Genomic DNA, 22,798 nt, shown 5'->3' on the forward strand with positions numbered 1-22,798 from the left:
ATGTTGGTAAAGCAAAGGAGGGTTGCTTTCGGTATTTGAAAGATAGAATTTGGAAGCATATCCAGGGTTGGATGGAGAAATGTTTGTCAGCAAGAGGTAAAGAGGTTTTGATCAAGTCTGTTGCTCAGTCTATCCCAACTTATTCCATGGCATGTTTCAAATTGCCTCGTGGCCTGTGTGAACATATTAATGGTCTACTCCAGATATTTTGGTGGGGTAGCAAGCAGGGCCAAAGGTAGTCAGCATGGGTATCGCGGCGAACTATGTGCAAGCCTAAGCATATGGGAGGCATGGGGTTTCGTGATATTTAACTCTTCAATCTAGCATTGCTAGCAAGGCAAGTTTGGCGTTTACTCCAGGATCCGGATACTCTTAGCGCTAGAGTTTTAAAAGCAAGATACTACCCCCAAACTGATATTTTGAAGGAAACTTTAGGGGCTCACCCATCCCAAGTTTGGCGGTCTCTGATAGAGGGGAGAGATGTTCTTGAGCTAGGAATCATCATAAGAATCGGGACAGGTGGTGAAACTCATATCTGACATGACAACTGGCTACCACGGGATTAAAAACTAAGACCCATATGCCCTATCACAGCTAACTCGCCTCAACTAGTCTCGAAGCTGATTGATCCTGTCACGCGCTCGTGGAATAGGCAGGTGATTAATGAGCATTTTATTGCGCCGGATGTAGATGTAATTCTAAACATACCGTTGAGCACAAGGGTGCAGTTGGACTTCTAGGCATGGCATTACGAGAGAAAGGGTACTTTCTCTGTTCGGTCGGCTTACAGGATGATAAGCGGTATCAAGCATCAGAGGGAAGATTGGCTGGAGCACATGGGGGCACTCTAATTTAGCACAGGAAAAGAAATCATGGTCCCTGTTATGGAAGGTTAAAGTTCCATCAAAAGTATGAGTTTTCGTTTGGAGACTGTCCCATATGTCACTACCAACATGCGCAATGAGGCATGAACGGAAGATGGCAACGAATCTGGCATGCTCTATATGTGATGCGGAAAATGACTCTTGGCGGCACTCCCTTTTCATGTGTCAAATGGCGCGATGTGTTTGGGCCTTGGCTGATGAGGAGATCGTCGAAGTTTTACTCTCCAACAGAACTGAAGATGCGAGGCTGTGGCTGTTCTGGCTCTTTGAAATGTTAAACTAGTAGGATCTAGCGAGGGTTCTCATCTCAATGTGGGCAATTTGGTGGGCAAGGAGAAGGGCCATACATGACGATGAATTCCAAAGTCCTCTGTCTATTATGTTCTTCATAAACCATTAGTTGGAGGACCTCGACATAGCTACCGTTTGGAAACCAGTCATCAATTCAATACTACCCTAGCATCGTGTACACACGTGGATTGCGCCCGGTGAAGATGCAATAAAGATAAATGTTGATGGGGCTATCTCTCGCAACGGCAAGGCGGGGGCGGCTGTTGGTGTCAAAACCGGCGGATCTCGGGTAGGGGGTCCCGAACTGTGCGTCTAAGGCGGATGGTAACAGGAGGCGGGGGACACAATGTTTACCCAGGTTCGGGCCCTCTCGATGGAGGTAATACCCTACTTCCTGCTTGATTGATGTTGATGATATGAGTATTACAAGAGTTGATCTACCACGAGATCCTAGAGGCTAAACCCTAGAAGCTAGCCTATGATTATGATTGTTGTTCTCGTCCTACGGACTAAACCCTCCGGTTTATATAGACACCGGAGGGGGCTAGGATTACACAGAGTCGGTTACAAAGGAGGAGATCTACATATCCGAATTGCCAAGCTTGCCTTCCACGCAAAGGAGAGTCCCATCCGGACACGGGACAAAGTCTTCAATCTTGTATCTTCATAGTCCAACAGTCCGGCCAAAGTATAGAGTTCGGTAGTCCGAGGACCCCTTAATCCAGGACTCCCTCAGTAGCCCCTGAACCACGCTTCAATGATGACGAGTCCGGCGCACAGATTGTCTTCGCCATTGCAAGGCGGGTTCTTCCTCCGAATACTCCATAGAAGATTTCGAACACAAGGATCGTGTCCGGCTCTGCAAAACAAATTCCACATACCACCGTAGAGAGTATAATATCCCACAAATCTAATCTGCTGACACATTTCGTAGCGTGACATCACGCCATGGCCCGGTGATTATTCGAACTGTTTTTCTCAACCAGCTACTGCACATATTGCGAGGCGGTTTTCTTGGCACGTCTTGTCGAAGCAGAGATCATGTCCCCTTATCACGGGATTCTCATCAATACGGGTGTGGGTAACCCAACCGCGCCATCAATTACGGCGCTTGGGGAATAAGCGAGTTTACCAGGCAGGTGGGGAGGCGCATAGTTTCTTCCGCCCTTATAAAGGGGCAAGGACTCTTCCTCTTTACCCACGCCTTCTTCTTCCTTGCTCATCCATTCTTGCGCACTCGAGCTCCAGCGCCCAAGTTCGCATTTTCTCCTTAAAACCACTCCAAGCATGTCCGGAGCGGGAGGCAAGTGGATGGTCTCCTCCGTTACGGAGGAGGACATTACGAAGCTCTGGGGAGCCGGATACCTGGCCGCAGTTATCGCGCACCGGCTACCAGATGCGGGGCAGATCGTCCCTACTCGAGAACCCCATGAGAGGGTGGTATTTCTTACCCACTTCGTCCGTGGACTGGGATTTCCCCTCCACCCGTTTGTCCGCGGGCTCATGTTTTACTATGGGCTGGACTTCCATGACCTGGCCCCCAACTTCATCCTCAACATCTCGGCATTTATCGTCGTGTGCGAGGCCTTCCTTCGCATCAAGCCCCACTTCGGCCTATGGCTGAAGACCTTCAACGTGAAGCCAAAAGTGGTAGTCGGTCAGCAGGCGGAGTGCGGAGGCGCCATGGTGGGCAAAATGCCCAACGTCACCTGGCTCGAAGGCTCCTACGTGGAGACCGTGAAGGGGTGGCAATCGGGGTGGTTCTACATCACCGAGCCGCGCGACACCAACTGGGTGGCGGCCCCCGAATTTCGATCCGGTATCCCCATGCGGCTCACCTCCTGGAAAGAGAAGGGCCTATCTTGGGGTTCATCGGTGGAGCTGACCGGACTCCAGACCTGTGTTAAAAACATGATAAGCAAGAAAATCAAGCTTGTCAACGTGGTCCAAGTCATGCTCTTCCACCGGATCCTCCCGTGTCAAAGACGAGCATTCAATTTATGGGAGCTCGACTCGGCTAAGCACCAGACGCTGCGAGAGCTCTTCGACACGACGCACAAAGACATTTGGAAGGTGCTGTTCAAGGGCGCCGAGGTACCTCCTCCTCTTACCGAGGATTGCGGACTCAGCGCAAAGCGCCCCACCAATCCGGTAAGCCTTTTATATCTCAAAAAATGTTTCTTTGCCCAGCATAATAGTGTGCGGGGTCTGAGCCTCCATGCCATTTTAACAGGACTGGGAAGCGACAGTGGAGCAGATCGACTGTCCAGCCACCCTGCCCGAAGATCCAGCAGATGCTCTCCTAACGGAGATGCTGGTTCCGGCGCCTTATGAGGCGCCGGAGAAGAAGGCCAAGAAGAAGGCCACAGGGACCAGGAAAGGTCTCCGGTGCAAGGTCATATCGGACTCATCGTCCGAAAACACCGAGGCGCACTCCTCCCACGAAAATGAGGAGGAGGAAGAGGAAAGTTCTCCCCCCCAAGTTGGGGGAGACAAGAAAAGGAAGGTCGCGCCGTCAGGGGAAGCCGGAGGGTCCAAGAACGGAAGGACTCTCCTTCCAGACCGCTCCACGGCGGGCACTTTTAGCGATGATGAGTGGCTGCCCAGGGACAAGCCCCTGGCGAAGTCGTAAGTATTTGGATACCATAATAGTTCTTGGTATGTTTTATTTTATCGCTTCTCATCATGCCGAACATGATCATGCAGTCCATCCAGAGCCCATATCGACGTATCCTCTTCGGAGGAGTCTTTGGGCTCGTCGGAGATGAAGAGTGATTCACTCCCGACCGCCTCCTCTCCCCGCCCTACGGACGACGCCGAGGTGTTGTCCCAAAGGGCACTGAACCAAGGGGAGACAGTTCCGGAGGCGCCCCAAGGCGACATTCCGGACGCTAGGCGCAGGAGGGATAAGACTCCCATGGGCAGTGGGTGCAGCAAGTCTAGCCCCCGGCCGAATACTACACCAGAATCTCCAGTGGTTCCGGATTCTGTCAGGCGACCCCTCGCTAAGAGGGGCAAGCCGTCCGTGCCGACGGCCTCTGTCCATCCAGAAGCATCGGACAACTTGCTGGAAGCGCTTCGCGGCGGTTCCATTGACGAAGAGCACCGCACTATCATGAGTGCGGTGGTCAAGAAGGTTCAGTCCGCCAAAAGCGGATTGACTGAAGCCTGTGCCAGCCTCCTAACAGGCTTTGAGGTAAGTAATCAAATTGTGAGAAAATGTTACAGCATAGACAGTAGCCCCTGATGCTCTGTTTGGTGTTCGCAAAGAAAGGCCAAACAGAGGATCAAAATAATAATCACAGGAGTCTAATCAGAACATGTCTATGTGAATAAGCAGGCTTCACTGCTGGCCGCTGCCGCTCATACTGTGGAGGTTACCGCACTGAAGAGGGACCTTCAGCGGTCCAAGGAAGAGCTCGGCCTTACCAAGAGGCAGCTCTAAGAGAACAAAGGTAAGTAATACCCCGTCTGTATATTGAGAAAAAGAAATAAGATGATTGTTAAATCATAGGATTGTCATGAATTTGCTAGGGGCCATGACCGAAGTGGTGGCCCTGAAGAAGGCGCTATCCGAGGCCGAAGACAAAGCACCAATGTCGGTGTCAAAACCGGCGCATCTCGGGTAGGGGGTCCCGAACTGTGCGTCTAAGGCGGATGGTAATAGGACGCGGGGGACACAATGTTTACCCAGGTTCGGGCCCTCTCGATGGAGGTAATACCCTACTTCCTGCTTGATTGATCTTGATGATATGAGTATTACAAGAGTTGATCTACCACGAGATCTTAGAGGCTAAACCGTAGAAGCTAGCCTATGATTATGATTGTTGTTCTCGTCCTACGGACTAAACCCTCAGGTTTATATAGACACCGGAGGGGGCTAGGGTTACATAGAGTCGGTTACAAAGGAGGAGATCTACATATCCGAATTGCCAAGCTTGCCTTCCACGCAAAGGAGAGTCCCATCCGGATACGGGACGAAGTCTTCAATCTTGTATCTTCATAGTACAACAGTCCGGCCAAAGTATAGAGTCCGGCAGTCCGAGGACCCCCTAATCCAGGACTCCCTCAGCGGCCGCAGCGATATGCAGGGACAAGGACGACAATTATTTGGGATCTTCAGCAGTAACTTTCGAGGGCTCGGTGGATGCTGCAAGGCTTGAAGCGCACGCATGCAATGAGGCTCTTGCTTTGGCGAGGGACCTCAACGTCACACATGCAATCATAGCCTCGGACTGCATGCAAGTAGTGGCGGACATTAATGGGAGAATGTTATCTTCATACGCTTTGTTTATAGGCGAGATAAAGGAGTCCATGAATGATTTTGTAAAAATTAGTTTTCGCTATGAGTGTAGGGAAGCAAATTTGGAAGCACACGCCATTGCAAAGGTGGCTTCAACGTTTCCCTCTGGTCGTCGCATGTGGCTAGGGATTTTGCCAAACATTGTTAGTTCACCTAAATTTTTTATAAAAAGTAGTTATCGATCCCTCAAAAAAATAAAAATAAAAAGTGGTTATCGTTTTGAGGCAACAACTCTCCTTCGGCGTGTTGGTTCAGCTGGTGTGCTCGCTATAAGACGGTCGGTGGTTCAAAACATATTTATACTTTTTCCCTTATACCCTTTGACTAACAAGTTGGTATTACTTAGGCTTCTTTATGTAGTTAAAAAAATCTAGAGTCATTTGGAAAAAAATACTCCCTGCCACTAACATGTGGGCCGCTGTCACGCAGCCAGGATATACGCTCGGATACAGTAAAAAGCACCGTATTTACACCAAATAACAAGTTAGATGTCCACAAATCCATATTTTACGAGTTTTAGTATCAAACTGAACATCCAACGTAAGTTGTATGACCGTCAGCAATATTACCTCTAAATATAAATCTCCACGACAGTCGTACATTAGTACATTACAACAACACAAAGTCACACCTCTTTCTCTGTGTGTGTGAAATATATTATGCGTCTCTTTTCATCCATTCGGACTTTTGAAGCAACTGGGTGGAGCATGAATTCAGTATGGTATGCGAGCCAAGAGGTCTCAACTTTAAGACCTTGCCAACGCGGTATTTAAGAAAAAAAATATGCGATCTACATCGATCACATTGTTAAGGACTAAATAAGTCTAGACGTGCGGAGGAGTGTTGAAATATATCAGTTCGAACTTTAAAAGCAACTAGGTGGAGCATGAATTCAATCTCTCTCTCTCTCTCCATGCTTGTCCGCGAAGCAATGTGCAAAAAACCATGCGTAAACTTCGGGGGTAAAGAATTTCCTTGGGCATCGTTCACTGGGTTGACAGCAAAAGCCCAACGGGCTGGAAGGCGAGAGGAAGTTGGCCAGTTGCAAGCTACGGCCTATTAGAACGCAAATTCTATTTAATGCCCGTAGCGTCAAATCAAAATTCCTATTTGCCGCACTTTGCGACAAGTTGCCGCTATTTCACAACACAGATTGGCCGACCATTTGGGCGTGGGCCTACCTGTTTGCGTTTCAGCGACATCGATTTTGATGTTCCTAGCCAGTTTTGGGAACCTTCTATTAGGTTCTTGAAACCGTTCTTTTTCTTTTTCTTTTTCGTTTTTCTTTTTTTTTCTTTCTCTTCTTTCTTATTTTTTATTTTATTTTCCATTTTTTCATTTCTTGCCTTTTTTTAATTTACTTTCACTTTGCTATTTTTAAAATTATTTTTAATTAAAAAATGTTTTATTTAGAAATTCTAAAAAGTTTAGAAATTCAAATTTTGTTCATTTCATTTGAATGAAATTCGAAAATTTTAAAAAGTTCAGATTTTCAAATTTTGTTAGCTTATTTTGAAAATTGTTAAAAAGTTCTTAAAAGCTTAGAATTAAAAAAATAACATTTTAAATATTATCAACAAAATTCAATAAAAGTATTCCCATATTTAATTTTTTTCGCATATTAAAAGACTGTTCATGAATCAATTTTTTTAACAAATTAAAAAAAGGGTTCGCATTTTTAAATATTGCTCACCAATTAAAAAATGTTCGACAACTTCAGAAAATGTTACCATTTCCAAAATTTGTTCACATTGCCCAGTTGCAAGCTATGGCCTTTAGGACGCAAACTCTATTTAATTTCTGTAGCGTCCAATCAAAATTCCTATTTGCCGCACTTTGCGACAAGTTGCCGCTTTGTCGCGAAAGAGATCGACCGACCATTCGGCATGGGCCGGCCCGTTTAGCGTTTTAGCGATATCGATTCTGATGTTCCTAGCCGGTTTTGGGAACCTTCTATTAGGTTCTTGAAACCGTTTTCTTCCTTTTATTCTTCATTTTTCTTTTTTTCTTTCTCTTCTTTTTTATTTTATTTTCCATTTTTTTTCATTTCTTGCCCTTTTATATTTTCTTTCACTGTGCTTTTTTAAAATTATTTTGAATTCAAAAAGTTTTATTCACAAATTCTAAAAGTTTAGAAATTCAAATTTTGTTTGTTTCATTTGAATAAAATTCGAATATTTTAAAAAGTTAAGATTTTCAAATTTTGGTAGCTTATTTTGAAAGAATGTTAAAAATTTCTTAAAAGCTTAGAATTAAAAAAAAATAACATTTTAAATTTTATCGATAAAATTCAATACAAGTCTTCCCATATTTAAATTTTTTTCGCAGATTAAAAATATATTTATGAATCTATTTTTTTTAACAAATTCAAAAAATGTTCGCATTTTTAAATATTGCTCACAAATTCAAAAAATGTTCGGCAACTTTGGAAAATGTTCCAATTTTCGAAAATTGTTAAAAAATTCAACAAATGTTACCATTTCGGAAATTTGTTCACAAATCTAAAAAATGGTCATATTTAAAAATTCAGAAACTGTTCCGACAAGGCACCACCGCTCCATCACACAACGACGCAAGTCACTTATCGATGCGGTGTCAATCTCCCTAATGATTAAGTGGCCTCTGCTAAGCACGTGGCGGCCCGTTGGAAGGCAAGTTTTACCCAAGTGACACCCGTCCATAGGTGTGTCAAGATAATAAACAAGAGATGGTTAAGTGGCGCAACAGGCTTGTCGGGCTGCCTCCTCAGTGTGACACCTAGCAGTGCATTTAATGCACTTTGTCCTTGTCGTGGATCTAAGACTGACAGTAGTATGGGGGTAGGTATGTAGAGGCAAGATCCTAGCTATGGCGAAGTTGTACACACGAGTTATACGAGTTTAGGCTCTTCTCAGAAGAAGTAACAGCCCTACGTCTCGGAGCCCGGAGGCGGTCAACTAGATTATGCGTGTGTGTGTGTGTTACAGGGAGTGCGAACCCTTGTCCAAGAGGAGGGGGTGGCTTATATAGAGTGCGCCAGGACCCAGCTCCCCTCCGTTACACAGGGTTCAATGTACATAAAGAGAGAGAGAGAGTTACAGGTAACGTCTGTAATAAAGTGATATAAATAATCATTAAATCTATGAGTAAACGCATGACCGTTGCTGTACAGAGTGACTTTAGATCTTCTATATGTCGAGTGGTTTCTGCTACGGTCGAGTGACAGCGATTCTTCCGAGTGGAATGTTCCTGTCGAGTGGATGGTGGTACCCTGTGAACGCTTCTGACTTTAGGGTGATGTCCTTGGGAAGGGTGTCTAGGTCAGGCCTGTGACCCTACCCTAGGTACATAGCTTCATCATTAGCCCCCGAATGGTTCAGGGTTTGAGTGGAGAAGGAGTTGAAAATACTTCCGATTCAACTTTCGCGCTTCGGAAGTGTCTTGTGCGGATCGATGAATCAAAACGGTAACATCAACTTATTTTTCAATCCCCTTGATCCATTCTTGGTTTTTGTCGAGTGAACTTTACCGAAAAGCCTCGAGCGTTGTTATGGAGGAAATCTTCCGTCTGACTGGTTGTTCTGTCGCTCGCGGATCTCGCGGGATTCGAATTTTGGGAAGCGCGCGGGGCGGAGGCAGCCGCAGTAATCGGGCTGGATTAGGCAGGGCCGCCTCGATTTTCGTGCCACCTTTTTCGCCACGTATAGCGCGCACGACTGTTGCGGGATTTGATAAGATCGCCCGGGTCCACATGTCAGTTACTCGGAAGAGACCTCATATAAGGCGTCGGACGGGGGTTTTTGAACAGTGCGTTCCCATTCTTCCTCTTCCTTCTCTGTTTTCTCCACTGCATCTGCTCCCGCCCCAGCGCCGCCGCTCTGTTCGAGCTCCGCCCGCTGCGATGGGGAAGGAGAAGATGGTGGCCTTGGAGCGGGCGAAGAAGGCGACGGCGAAGGCGAAGGGGAATAAGTCCAGCCGGGGCGGATCTTCGTCAAGGTTTGGCCTACCGCGCGGCTGGATCCAGGGCGACTGGATCCGGTCAACGATTCGTCAGGACGACATCGACGATCTGGCCGAGGAGGGATTGATCCCCCATGGATCCGCGCGGCTCCCGGAGAACGAGACCGAGCCCCGACCGCAGGAGGGTGAGCGTGTCCTCCTCGCCACTCACGTCGACCGCGGGTTTTCTTTGCCGCCTCATCCTTTTTTCCGAGCTTTCTTGAACTTATTTGGAGCACAACTTCACCACTTTTCCCCCAACACCATCGTCTATCTTGCCGCTTTCGTGTCTATGTGCAAGAATTTCTTGGGCTGTCGACCGCACTGGGGCCTCTTCAAGCACGTTTTCACGTGTCGCTCTCAGTCGGTCAAAAAAGCAAAATCCGAGTGATGAGAGGACAAAAGTGATCCAGATGTGTGGGGGCCTTGGAATTCAGATGAGGGGTAAGAGCTCTTTTCTAGCCATAATCCTTCCCGAGTCAGTCCGAGGGTGGCAGTCGACTTGGTTTTACTGCAAAGACCAGCCGACTCCATGCTAGTCGACTGGACTTCCCCCCTTTTCCATGGCTGGAGTAGAGAAGCCCTTCACCTTGAAAGTGACCCCGGGGGAGAAAGCGGAGGTGAAGGTGCTGGTTGAGCGAGTGGTCCAGCTCATCCATGATGGCATGACCGGCATGGATCTGTTGGAAGTCTTCCTCAGGCGCCGAATTCAGCCACTTCAAGCCCGTGACCATCCGATGTGGATATATTCGGGTATTGACGATTCCACTCGGATCCATCCAGAAGACGTTGATGAGGATACAGTGGAGAAGTGGTTGAGGGGTATCACTAGAAACAAAGATAACCCCAGAGGGGCCAGGCGAGTCCCTCCACTCGACAACTCGTACGAGACAGACTAGGTCCAACTCTGAATTGCCGAGTGTTATCTTGATTCATCATGTAACTGCTTGTAATCAACTGACTGACTTCTGTCTTGCTTGTTGTCTTCTAGGCCCTTACTGAGATGTATTCGATGCCCAACGGGGAGCAGGAGCAGGACCCAGAGGGGGAGGCGAGAGCGGCGAGTGGCATTCTGATGGTGAAGAGGACGAGGATAGCGACGACCCGAGTGATGAAGAAGAGGTCGACTTGCCTCCCTATAGGGAAAGGCGATCCAAGCTCATCCACGATCCGGCAAGCGCCCGCGGCAAGGCGACCGCGCAAACTGGGCAGTCATCAAAGCGCCCTCGGACATCTTCTCCAGCGCCGACTGAAAAGGCACCGAAGCAGCCGAAAGCTGCGCCATCAAAACCACGGAAAGCCTTGCCCAAGATCAAAGTGACCATCGTCCCTACTGTTTCTGGGTAATAGTTGGACTTAAATTCCTTGTTTAGTACGAGCGGGGTCTTGGTCGACTCACTGTTATGACCGACAGAATCTTGAAATCTGCAGTGCCGCTACCTCCGAGACTTCCGCTTACAAGAACGAAGACGGAGAAATGGAAGATGCCGTCACCTCAAATCCAGGTACGATTCTCATAATCCTGTCCTTATTTACTCAGTCGTTTTATTGGTCGATTGAATTTCTAACAATTGATTCTTTTTGCAGCTCCTCCTCATGTCATTGATCTTCCAGATGATGACGAAGACGTGCCACTAAGGTCCCAAGGGAGAAGAAACAGGAAGGCGTCAGCTGGAAAGACACCTCAGTCTGCGTCGGCGACCGAAACAGCGATCCAGGAAGGTGGCAATGCCAATCGGGCTTCTGTAACTTTCGCCGTACCACTGACGAGTGCCCAGCCTTCGGCCTCGACTACCCAAACTCCAGCCGATCCATCTTCAATCTTCACCGCACATCACGTCCCAGAGGACCAAGTGGGTGCTGCCAAGGAAGCCATACGCCAGGCGGGCATCATGATGGAGCAGATGAAGATGGTCCGAGAGGCTAGCCAGGCGGCTTACGGCGCCAGTTCAGCCCTTCAGAGCAACGTCCAGGTTGGTCGATCACCGACTGAGTCTTTAACTTGTCACTTGTTCTGTTAGGATATGGTACCTGAAAACTTCCTTTGAAGAATCTTTTCATCTGCCTGCGTTTCGCATTTGTACACCCACTGGGTGTTTTGACTTGTCACTGAGCAAATTTGCATCTTGAGTTGACTAGGTTGTGTCGATTGGATCTTGTAACTAGTGGGGGCACGCTGAGTGCACCCACTGGGTGTAGTCCCCGAGACTATAGTTGACTGCAGGCAGTCGACTGTAGTATTAGAATCAGAATTAGAATTAGAATTTTTTCACTCGGCCTGGGCGGACCATGTCGAGTGGAATCTGAACCAGTGGGGGCACGCTTAGTGCACCCATTGGGTGTAGTCCCCGAGACCGTGGTCGACTGCGGGCAGTTGGCGACGGTCTGAGAACAACTTGCCTCTTTTTTTTTACACTCGGCCTGGACAGACCACGTCGAGTGGAAACTGGACCAGTGGGGGCACGCTAAGTGCACCCACTGGGTGTAGTCCCCGAGACTACTGTTGGATGTTTGATTCGGCAGTAGTCTTAGAACTTGCTGAATTTATCAGATCATTGCCCCGAAGTAACCAGTCTTTCCATTTGTCGATTGACTATCCTTTGACTACAGAAATCTTGTGAATTTGGAGCTCGTTTTGCTAACCTGGAGAAGCAGCAGATTCAACTCAACCTCGATCTGGAGCTAGCCAAGACAAATCTGCAGAAAGCCAAGGAGGAAGCCGCTGGTAAGAAAAAGCATGTCGACTGATTTGTCTCTGAATCGGATTTTATTTTGCTTTTCCTGAACCGAGCGTTGTTTCTTTCAGAGAAATTAAACCAAGCTCTGGCGAAAAAGGACCAAGATCTTGCAGCCGCACAGAAAACAGCTGATGAGAAAACTGCACTCGCTGAACAGAAGCTGGCTTCAGTCGGCAAACTGGAGGAAGAAAACGCCAAGCTGAAAACTGCCCTTGATGAAGCCAATAAAGAAGCAACTCGCCTGAAGAAGGATAAGAACAATCTGAATGAGAAGATGGAAGGCATTGCTCGCAAGAGGGACGATCTGGAGAACTATCTGGGAGGTCTTGCTAAGAAGCTGTTCGTCATGCTTGAAGGTATTCTCTTTGATCCGACTGACTTGTTACTGTCGACTCGACATTCCATCACTGACTCATCTTTGAATTGTGCGTATAGAATTTTGCCAGAACTTCGAGGAAGAGACTGGGCGAGTTCAGACAATCTTGGACCCCATCCACTCTCTAGTGAAGGACGAAGCTGCCATGAACGTACTCCGACTGGAATCTTGCGGTTCTAGTGTTGTCGACTATCTTGCTCGACTGAAAGTCGCAATGTCGCGGATCGACACAGCTCTCTGGCCAAGGGCGACGCTCCAGAATGACCTCGAGTCTCTGATGACTCGGCTTAATGAGGTTCCCGGTCGAGTGCAAGAATGGAAGAAGTCTTCTGCCCGGTGTGGCGCTGATGTGGCTCGGTCCCTAGTTCGTGTCCACTGCAAGGAAGCACGAGAAGAGAAGCTGGCGGCGATCAAGGTTGCCAATACCAAGAGGCACGACTTCCAATCTTTCATGGAGACCTTCATTGCTGCTGCCACTCGGATTGTCGACGGAATCGACCTGGACGATTTCGTCGACCCTGCAAGCCCTCCTCCTACGGAGTGAACAAACTTTTATGCCTCACCTTACATTTGCCTCGGAATGCCGAGTGATTTTGTAACCGTTAAACTCCTTCGGGCTTGATGCCCGAGTACTTTGATCCGTGGTCCGGAACCTTAGGATTTATCTAAACTTGGTTTATCTCCGAATATGCTTGTGTTTGCTGTCGAGTGGAACTTGTCCTTCACTCGGAATAACCTTTGTACTTGAAATGCAGCTGTGAGGAGAAGGTTGCAGTTGCCCTGCACCTCGTCGTCCTTGCAGATAGGGATGGAGCATACGTTGTACTTGTGGCGTGGCTCCGAGGAGAAGGTTGCAGTCGACCTGCACCTCGTCGTCCTTGCGGATAGGGATGGAGCGCACGTTATACTTGTGGCGTAGCTCCGAGGAGAAGGTTGTAGTTGACCTGCACCTCGTCGTCCTTGCGGATAGGGATGTGTTTCAAACTTAGGCGAGTACTGAATCACAGCTAAGCCCCCGAGTGCGAGGATTGCTCACCACTCGGTAGGATTTTTAAAACTCAGGCGAGTACTGGACTTCAGCTAAGCCCCCGAGTGGGAGGATTGCTCACCACTCGGTAGGATTTTTAAAACTTAGGCGAGTACTGGACTGCAGCTAAGCCCCCGAGTGGGAGGATTACTCACCACTCGGTAGGATTTTTAAAACTTAGGCGAGTACTGGACTGCAGCTAAGCCCCCGAGTGGGAGGATTGCTCACCACTCGGTAGGATTTTTAAAATTTAGGCGAGTACTGGACAACTAAGCCCCCGAGTGAGAGGGTTGCTCATCACTCGGTAGGATTTCTTAAACTTAGGCGAGTACTAGACTGCAACTAAGCCCCCGAGTGGGAGGGTTGCTCACCACTCGATAGGATTTTTCAAACTTAGGCGAGTACTGGAATGCAGCTAAGCCTCCGAGTGGGAGGGTTGCTCACCACTCGGTAGGATTTTTCAAACTTAGGAGAGTACTAGACTGCAGCTAATCCTCCGAGTGGGAGGGTTGCTCACCACTCGGTAGGATTTTTCAAACTTAGGCGAGTACTGGACTGCAGCTAAGCCTCCGAGTGGGAGGGTTGCTCACCACTCGGTAGGATTTTATAAACTTAGGCGAAACGGATTCGCGGCTAAGCCCCCGAGTGAGAGGCTTGCTCACCACTCGGTAGGATTTTTGAAACTTAGGCGAGTACTGGGCTGCAACTAAGCCTCCGAGTGGGAGGGTTGCTCTTCACTCGGTGGGATTTTTCAAATTTAGGCGAGTACTGGACTGCAGCTAAGCCCCCGAGTGGGAGGGTTGCTCTCCACTCGGTGGTATTTTTCAAACTTAGGTGAGTACTGGACTGCAGCTAAGCCCTCGAGTGAGAGGCTTGCTCACCACTCCGTAGGATTTTATAAACTTAGGCGAAACGGATTCGCGGCTAAGCCACCGAGTGAGAGGCTTGCTCACCACTCGGTAGGATTTTATAAACTTAGGCGAAACGGATTCACGGCTAAGCCCCCGAGTGAGAGGCTTGCTCATCACTCGGTAGGATTTTATGAACTTAGGCGAAACGGATTCGCGGCTAAGCCCCCGAGTGAGAGGCTTGCTCACTACTCGGTAGGATTTTATAAACTTAGGCGAAACGGATTCGTGGCTAAGTCACCCACTGGGGGATTTTATAAACTTAGGCGAAACGGATTCGCGGCTAAGCCCCCGAGTGAGAGGCTTGCTCACCACTCGGTAGGATTTTATAAACTTAGGCGAAACGGATTCGTGGGTAAGTCACCCACTGGGGGATTTCAGACACAAATATAAGCAACGACAATCATTTTAGAAGACTGTAAAGCTCTTGTCTTTAATAAACAAACTACAAAGGTATTTCTTATTACATCTCAACCGAGTGAGTGATTAAGTATAAAAGGGGCGGAGCAGCTCCGCATTCCAAGCGTGCGGCTCGTCTTTCTTGTGCTCGACATTGTAGAGGTGGTACGCTCCGTTGTGGAGCACTTTGGTGACAATGAAGGGACCTTCCTAGGCAGGAGCAAGCTTGTGTTGTTTCTGCTGATCCACTCGGAGAACCAAGTCTCCCTCTTGAAATGCCCGACCCCTCACGTTTCTGGCGTGGAATCGACGCAAGTCTTGCTGATAGATGGCGACCGGATCAGGGCCATCTCTCTTTCGTCTTCCAGGAGATCGACTGCATCTTGCCATGCCTGTTCTGCTTCATCTTCTAAGAAACGCTCGACTCAGGGTGCATTGTGGAGCAAATCACTCGGAAGTACAGCTTCATCTCCATAAACCAAGAAGAATGGAGTTCGGACAGTCGTCCGATTGGGAGTTGTCCTCAGTCCCCACAGCACTGACGGAAGTTCATCGACCCAGGCTCCTGCTGCGTGTTTGAGATCACGCATCAGTCGGGGTTTTAGCCCTTTGAGAATCAATCCGTTTGCTCTTTCAGCTTGTCCATTCGACTGGGGGTGGGCGACTGAAGCGTAGTCGACTCGAGTACCTTGGGAAGCACAGAAGGCTCTGAACTCATCAGAATCGAAGTTCGACCCATTGTCAGTGATGATGCTATGTGGAACACCATATCTGAATGTTAACTCTCTGATGAAGCTGACATCAGTACTGGCTTCAAGATTTTTGATAGGCTTGGCTTCAATCCATTTGGTGAACTTGTCGACTGCCACGAGCACGTGAGTGAAGCCGCTCCTACCAGTCCTCAAAGGTCCAACCATATCCAAACCCCAACAGCAAAGGGCCAGACGAGTGGAATGGTCTTCAGGGCTGATGTAGGCTTGTGAGACATGTTGGAGTAAAACTGGCAACCTTCACATTTGTCGACTATTTCTTTTTCCATCTCATTTGCTCGTGGCCAATAAAATCCCGCTCGGTATGCTTTGGCCACAATGGTCCGAGAGGACGCATGGTGACCACAGGTCCCCGAGTGGATGTCATTGAGTATCACTCGACCTTCTTCTGGTGTCATGCATTTCTGGCAGACTCCAGTCACACTTTCTCTGAACAACTGTCCTCTTATCACAATAAAGGCTTTGGATCGACGGACGATCTGTCGAGCCTCTTCCTCATCCTCTGGGAGTTCCTTCCTGAGAATGTATGAAATGTACGGCACTGTCCAGTTGGGAGTGATGACCAACACCTCCATGATCAAGTCGACCACGGCTAGGACTTCGACTTCAGTCGGATCAGTGGCACTCTTTGGTTGTGGGGGCTCTTTAGTGAAAGGATCTTCTTGAACTGAAGGCGAATGTATATGTTCTAAGAACACATTGCTGGGAATGGCTTCCCTCTTGGAACCTATCTTTGCCAGATCATCGGCAGCTTGATTTTTCAGTCGAGGTATGTGATGGAGCTCTAACCCCTCAAACTTGTTCTCTAACTTTCTTACTACCTTAAAATAACCAGTCATAGCCGGGCTTCTGACGTCCCACTCCTTCATCACTTGATTGACCACTAATCCGAGTCGCCATAGACCATGAGGCGACGGACGCCGAGTGAAATGGCCATACGCAACCCATACAGAAGTGCTTCATATTCAGCTTCATTGTTGGAGGAGTCAAAGTGAATCTGGAGAACATAGCTGAGTTTGTCACCTCGGGGGGATACCAATACCACCCCAGCACTGGAACCATTCAGCATCTTGGAGCCATCAAAGAACATGGTTCGGTGCTCCGAGTGAATCTGGGTTGGCAGTTGCTGTTCAATCCACTCGGCGAGGAAATCTGCTATTGCTTGGGACTTGATAGCTTTCTTTGCCTCAAACTTGATATCCAAGGGAAGGAGTTCAATCACCCACTTTGCCACTCAACCAGTTGCATCTCTGTTGTTCAGAATCTCTGATAATGGTGCGTCGCTGACGACTGTAATGGAGTGATCAGAGAAATAGTGTGCAACCTTCTTCGTGGTCATGTAAATCCCATAAACAAGCTTCTGATAATGTGGATATCTTTGTTTCGATGGAGTCAGAACTTCAGAAACATAATATACTGGGCGCTGAACTTTATAGGCTTTTCCTTCTTCTTCCCGCTCGACCGTGAGTACTGTACTAACAACTTGTCTAGTGGCTGCAATGTAAAGCAGTAAAGGCTCTTTGCTGATTGGGGCAGCGAGCACCGGCTGGGTGGAAAGCAGGGCTTTGAGCTCTGCAAACGCTGCATCAGCTTTAGGAGTCCACTCGAACTTATCATACTTCTTCATCAGTCGGTAAAGAGGCAATGCCTTTTCACCCGAGGTGAGAAATGAATCGACTCAAGGCGGCCAAACAACCAGTAAGCTTCTGGACATCGTGCACACGCACAGGGCGTTTCATCTGGAGTATAGCACCAACTTTCTCTGGGTTAGCGTCGATCCCTCGTTTGGAAATGAGGAAACCGAGTAATTTTCCGCCACGAACTCCAAATGTGCACTTTGATGGATTAAGCTTGATATCATACCTTCTGAGGTTGGCAAAAGTTTCAGCAAGGTCAGCCAGCAGGTCGGAACCCTTACGTGACTTGACCACAATGTTATCCATGTATGCTTCCACATTCCGACTTATTTGAGTGAGCAAACACTTCTGAATCATCCTCATGAATGTGGCTCCGGCGTTCTTCAGGCCGAATGGCATGGTGACATAACAGAAGCATCCGAATGGAGTGATGAAAGCCGTTTTTATCTCATCGGGTCCATACAGTCGGATCTGATGATACCCGGAATAGGCGTCCAGAAAAGACAATCGCTCACACCCCGTAGTCGAGTCGACGATTTGGTCGATGCGGGGGAGAGGAAAATGATCTTTCGGGCAGGCCCGATTGATATGCTTGAAGTCAATGCACATGCAAAGTGAATCATCTTTCTTGGGGACCATGACAACATTGGCGAGCCACTCGGAGTAGTAAATCTCTCGAATGAACTCGACTGCAAGGAGCCGAACCACTTCCTCACCAATTGCTTTTCTCTTCTGTACGGCGGACCGTCGAAGATGTTCCTTGACTGGTTTTACTTTCGGGTCGACTTGCAAACGATGCTCAGCCAGTCCCCTGGGTACACCTGGCATGTTAGAAGGTTTCCATGCGAAGATGTCCCAGTCCTCACGGAGGAACTGGATGAGCGCTTCTTCCTATTTGATGTCGAGTGAAGTTGACATATGAGTAGGAGCAGCACTAGGATCGGTCGGGTGAATGTGACTCGGCTTAGTTTCACCAGACGACTAAAATGCAGAATCATTGGCAGGTTTCTTGGAGTGCAACAAATCACTCGGATCTGCGTTCTTCCGGTATTCTTGCATTTCGACTGCTGCCATTTATGCATCGGCGATTTTTAGCCCTTCTGGAAGCACTCTTCTGCCTTCTGCCGATTCCCAGTGATAGTGATCACTCCTCTTGGTCCAGGCATTTTCAACTTGAGGTACACGTAACATGGTCGAGCCATCAAACGTGCATAAGCAGGCCTACCCAGAATAGCATGATAAGCACTCTGGAAATCCACCACTTCAAATGTCAACTTTTCTTTGCGGTAATTCTTGGAATCACCGAAGACCACATCAAGGGCAATCTGGCCGAGTGATTCGACCTTCTTGCCAGGTATGACGCCATGGAAACTCATATTACTTTCACTAAGCTTGGACATCAGAATGCCCATGCCCTTCAAGGTCTCAGCATACAAGATATTTAGGCCACTACCACCATCCATCAGCACTTTAGTCAGTCGAGTTCCTTCAACAACTGGGTCGACCACCAGCACTTGCCTCCCAGGGGTGGCTATATGCGCTGGATGGTCGGACTGGTCGAATGTGATGGCAGTTTGGGACCACTTCAAATAACTTGGTGTTGCCAGAGCAACCATGTTCACCTCTTTGTTGATAACTTTCAGTCGACTTTTGCTTTCAACATCAACAAATCATCAAAGTGGAATTGACATCGGGAAAACCATCATCGGCTTCTTCCCTATCCTCACCCTTGTCCGACTCCTTTTTTCCTCTCCTTGGGTTGTTTCTCTCGGAACTGCTGGATCAGGAGCCGACACTGTCGAGTGGTGTGTTTAGGGTAAATGAGATTATCCTCTTCATCTTTTTTGGTGTGAATGTGGCATGGTAAATCCAACACATCATTTCCATCTTGATCTTTCACTTTCTTGGGGTTCCACGGCCCTTTGGGCTTCCCCTTGAACTTCCCTTGAGCCACAACCAAAGCTTCACCAGGAGCTGCTGGTTCGGCCTTGCGTTTTTGCTTCCGATTGGAATTCCCTCCTTCGGTTTCTTGGGCGACCGCCGGTGGATCTTTAGCTAGCGTGTATCATCTTACGAGAATACAATATGGTATAGATAATCCATAAGAAGTCTGCATAAAAGTCTTTGCCCAAAAGGATAATCCTAGAATTCCGTTTGTCTTCTGGATTTGGAGAAGTGCTGATTTTCAAGCTTTGTGCTTGCCACTCCGGAGTCGGTCTTCCTCTTCACCATTAGCATCCTTGGTGGCAATCTCCATCATCCGACTCAGAGACATATCCCCAGTCCAACTGAACTTCAGGTTCAATTCTCGATACTTGACACCCTCCTTGAAGGCACAAACTGCTTGGTGATCTGACACATTCTCCACTGTGTGGTGCAACGTGATCCATCTCTGGATATAATCCCTCAAGGTTTCAATCGGTTTCTGCACACAGGATTGCAACTCTGTTAACCCTGCTAGCCGTTTGCATGTACCTTCAAAGGTTCTAACAAACACTCGGGCAAGTTCCTCCCAACTATATATGTTGCCAGGTGCTAACTGATTCGACCATGCTTTGGCCGAGCCTTCCAACATGAGAGGAAGGTGCTTCATGGCCACTTCATCATTGCCGCCACCGATCTGAACAGCCACTCGGTAGTCCTCAAGCCAAGTGTCAGGCTTGGACTCACCAGTGAACTTGCTGACTCCAGTCGCCAAGCTGAAGTTGGGAGGAATCACTGCTGCCCTGATGGCTCTACTAAAGCACTCTGGACCTGAAACATGTACTCTGCTGCCAGTCGGATAATCTCTGTCATGGCCTTTTCCGTGTGCTCTGTTCCTGTCAACCAGACCTTGAATGAGAATAGACCTCGCATCAAAGCCCGGCTCTCTAGAGTCGACTGGAATTCTTTATCGGCCACTATGAGGGTGTATGTCATCGTGCTGCCGAGGCACATATGACCCACTCCTCGGGGGAGGCGTGGGCACTCGACAACGGTCATCGTGGTCGAGTCGGTGATCATACTGCTCACGGTTTCTGTACTGATCTCGTCGGTCTCCACGTCCCTCATGCCTTGGAGGCGATCTTGGGCTGTGAGCCGACTGAACTATGTCTGCCATCACAGATCTGCTATGAATCCTATTCCGCGACTGAGATACTGCTGTGTTCTGCTCTCCCGCTGCCTGAAGTAAAGCCCGGATCTGCATCAAACCTCTGCCAGCTTCTGACTGGGAAGGCTGAATCGACTCTGCTATTCGGGCTGCAGCTGTGAGATTCTGAATCGGAGTTCGTTATACCTGAGTTGGAGGCGGAAAAAGCTGTCGTCGACTGGATTCAGGAATCCGCTGCCGAGCACGCTCGTCGAGTGCGTGCTGGAGGTTCTCCAGTCGAGTGCGCTCAGCCAAGTTGGCCAGGCGCGCCTCCTCCAAGGCCCGGGCCTCGGGAGTTTCTCCAGCGTTAGGAGTGTGAAGTGCATCCATATTGTGGCGGCGGAGCTCTTCCCTTTGCTGCGAAGAAAGAGGCTCGGGGCGGTACTCTTCGTGAGCACGCGACGGATCGCCACCGCCATCGCCACCGTCGTCGCGGGGGAAGCCAGGAGGACTGCGTGGTCCACTGACCATCAAGACTTCCGCCGCGAGGTCACTGTTGTTGCACTCGGATGCGGTCTCGACCGAGCCAGTCGAACAGGCCGTAGAGACTCTCGTTGAGCTCAATTGCCGCGACTTGTGGGGTGGCCGACAGGCGGGCCACTGCGTGCCTCACCCACCGCTGGAGCCGCGACCGACCGGAACGCTTGCGCCGGCGAACAGCGGGGAGCGAGGACGCCACAGGAGCCGACCGATACTGAGTCGACGGCTGCCGAAGAAGGACGCCGTGGACGCACGCGCGAAAGTGCGTCGCCCCGCGGATGGGGAGCGCCTTGACGTCGAGTGGAGCCTCTTGGAGCCAGGCGGAGTCGTCGGCGACGAAGACGAGCACGCCGAGACGGATCTCTCGGCCCTCAGCCAATCCACCGCCGGAAACCATGATGATGGGAATCGAAAAAATCGCAACTTTACCAACGAGTCGCTAAGACACCTGCCCCACGGTGGGCGCCAACTGTCGTGGATCTAAGACTGACAGTAGTATGGGGGGTAGGTATGTAGAGGCAAGATCCTAGCTATGGCGAAGTTGTACACACGAGTTATACGAGTTCAGGCCCTTCTCAGAAGAAGTAATAGCCCTACGTCTCGGAGCCCGGAGGCAGTCGACTGGATTATGCGCGCGTGTGTGTTACAAGGGGTGCGAACCCTTGTCCCAGAGGAGGGGGTGGCTTATATAGAGTGCGCCAGGACCCCAGCTCCCCTCCGTTACACAGGGTTCAATGTACATAAAGAGAGAGAGCGTTACAGGTAACGTCTGTAATAAAGTGCTAGAAATGATCATTAAATCTATGAGTAAACGCCCGACCGTTGCTGTACAGAGTGACTTTAGATCTTCTATATGTCGAGTGATTTCTGCTACGGTCGAGTGACAACGATTCTTCCGAGTGGAATGTTCCCTGTCGAGTGGATGGTGGTACCCTGCGAACGCTTCTGACTTTAGGGTGATGTCCTTGGGAAGGGTGTCTAGGTCAGGCCTGTGACCCTACCCTAGGTACATAGCTTCATCAGTCCTAACTGCCAGAGTTAGGTATGATAGCACTGTTAGCTATCTAATCAGTAGATAAAGACTGTTTTGCCATTGTGATTACCCCTTGAACTATAAAAGGAGGTCCAAGGCAACCTACAAAGGATTCGTACCCCCGCACACTTGTACGCGCGTAGTTGCTCTCCCCGAGGCGACCTTGCTGGGCTTGAGCGCTGCATGCTCGTCGTGTTCCTCCATCCAATCCACCAAAGCAGGAGTAGGGTTTTATGCTTCTCAGCGGCCCGAACCTGGGTAAAAACCACTAGCGTCACTGTCGTCGTGCTGTTTCATGGCCTCTGCTCTTTGCGCAACATGATCTTCCCCCTTGCCGAACCTCAAGGGGCCGATGGCCCCATAGGTGATCGTGTTCCACCACGACACATATGCTTGTCTTTATCATCATACAGTCAATGGGCATTTGTCCCTGCCACGCCTAAGGGGACGCGATTGTCGAACCATGTCATCGACTCCCTCATGAGGAAGTGCTTCCCCGAGTTGGCCAGGCCGGGTGATGACGACCCGCCATCACCAGGTTTCACCTCGGATCACTACCAATACACCAAGGATGAGCATGATGTCACCATGGCCGCCAGGGTCATTAAAGGTTTCATGTCAGTATCTTTTGCCACTTCATTGTTCAATATCTGAATTTTGGTAATTAACTACCATATGTATTTTTGTAGGAGCAATTTTCTTTCATGGATGGTAAAAAGCGAAGGTGACAAAATCCCTCGTGAAAGCAGGCTGAAGATACTCTCCGACGTCAAGCACACACTGCGGTACAAGGCCATGATGCAGTGTCGGGCGCTCGATGACAAGGGGCTTAAGATAACGAGGA

The sequence above is a fragment of the Aegilops tauschii genome, chromosome 3 (genome assembly GCF_002575655.3).
Source record: "Aegilops tauschii subsp. strangulata cultivar AL8/78 chromosome 3, Aet v6.0, whole genome shotgun sequence".
Lineage (NCBI taxonomy): Eukaryota > Viridiplantae > Streptophyta > Magnoliopsida > Poales > Poaceae > Aegilops > Aegilops tauschii.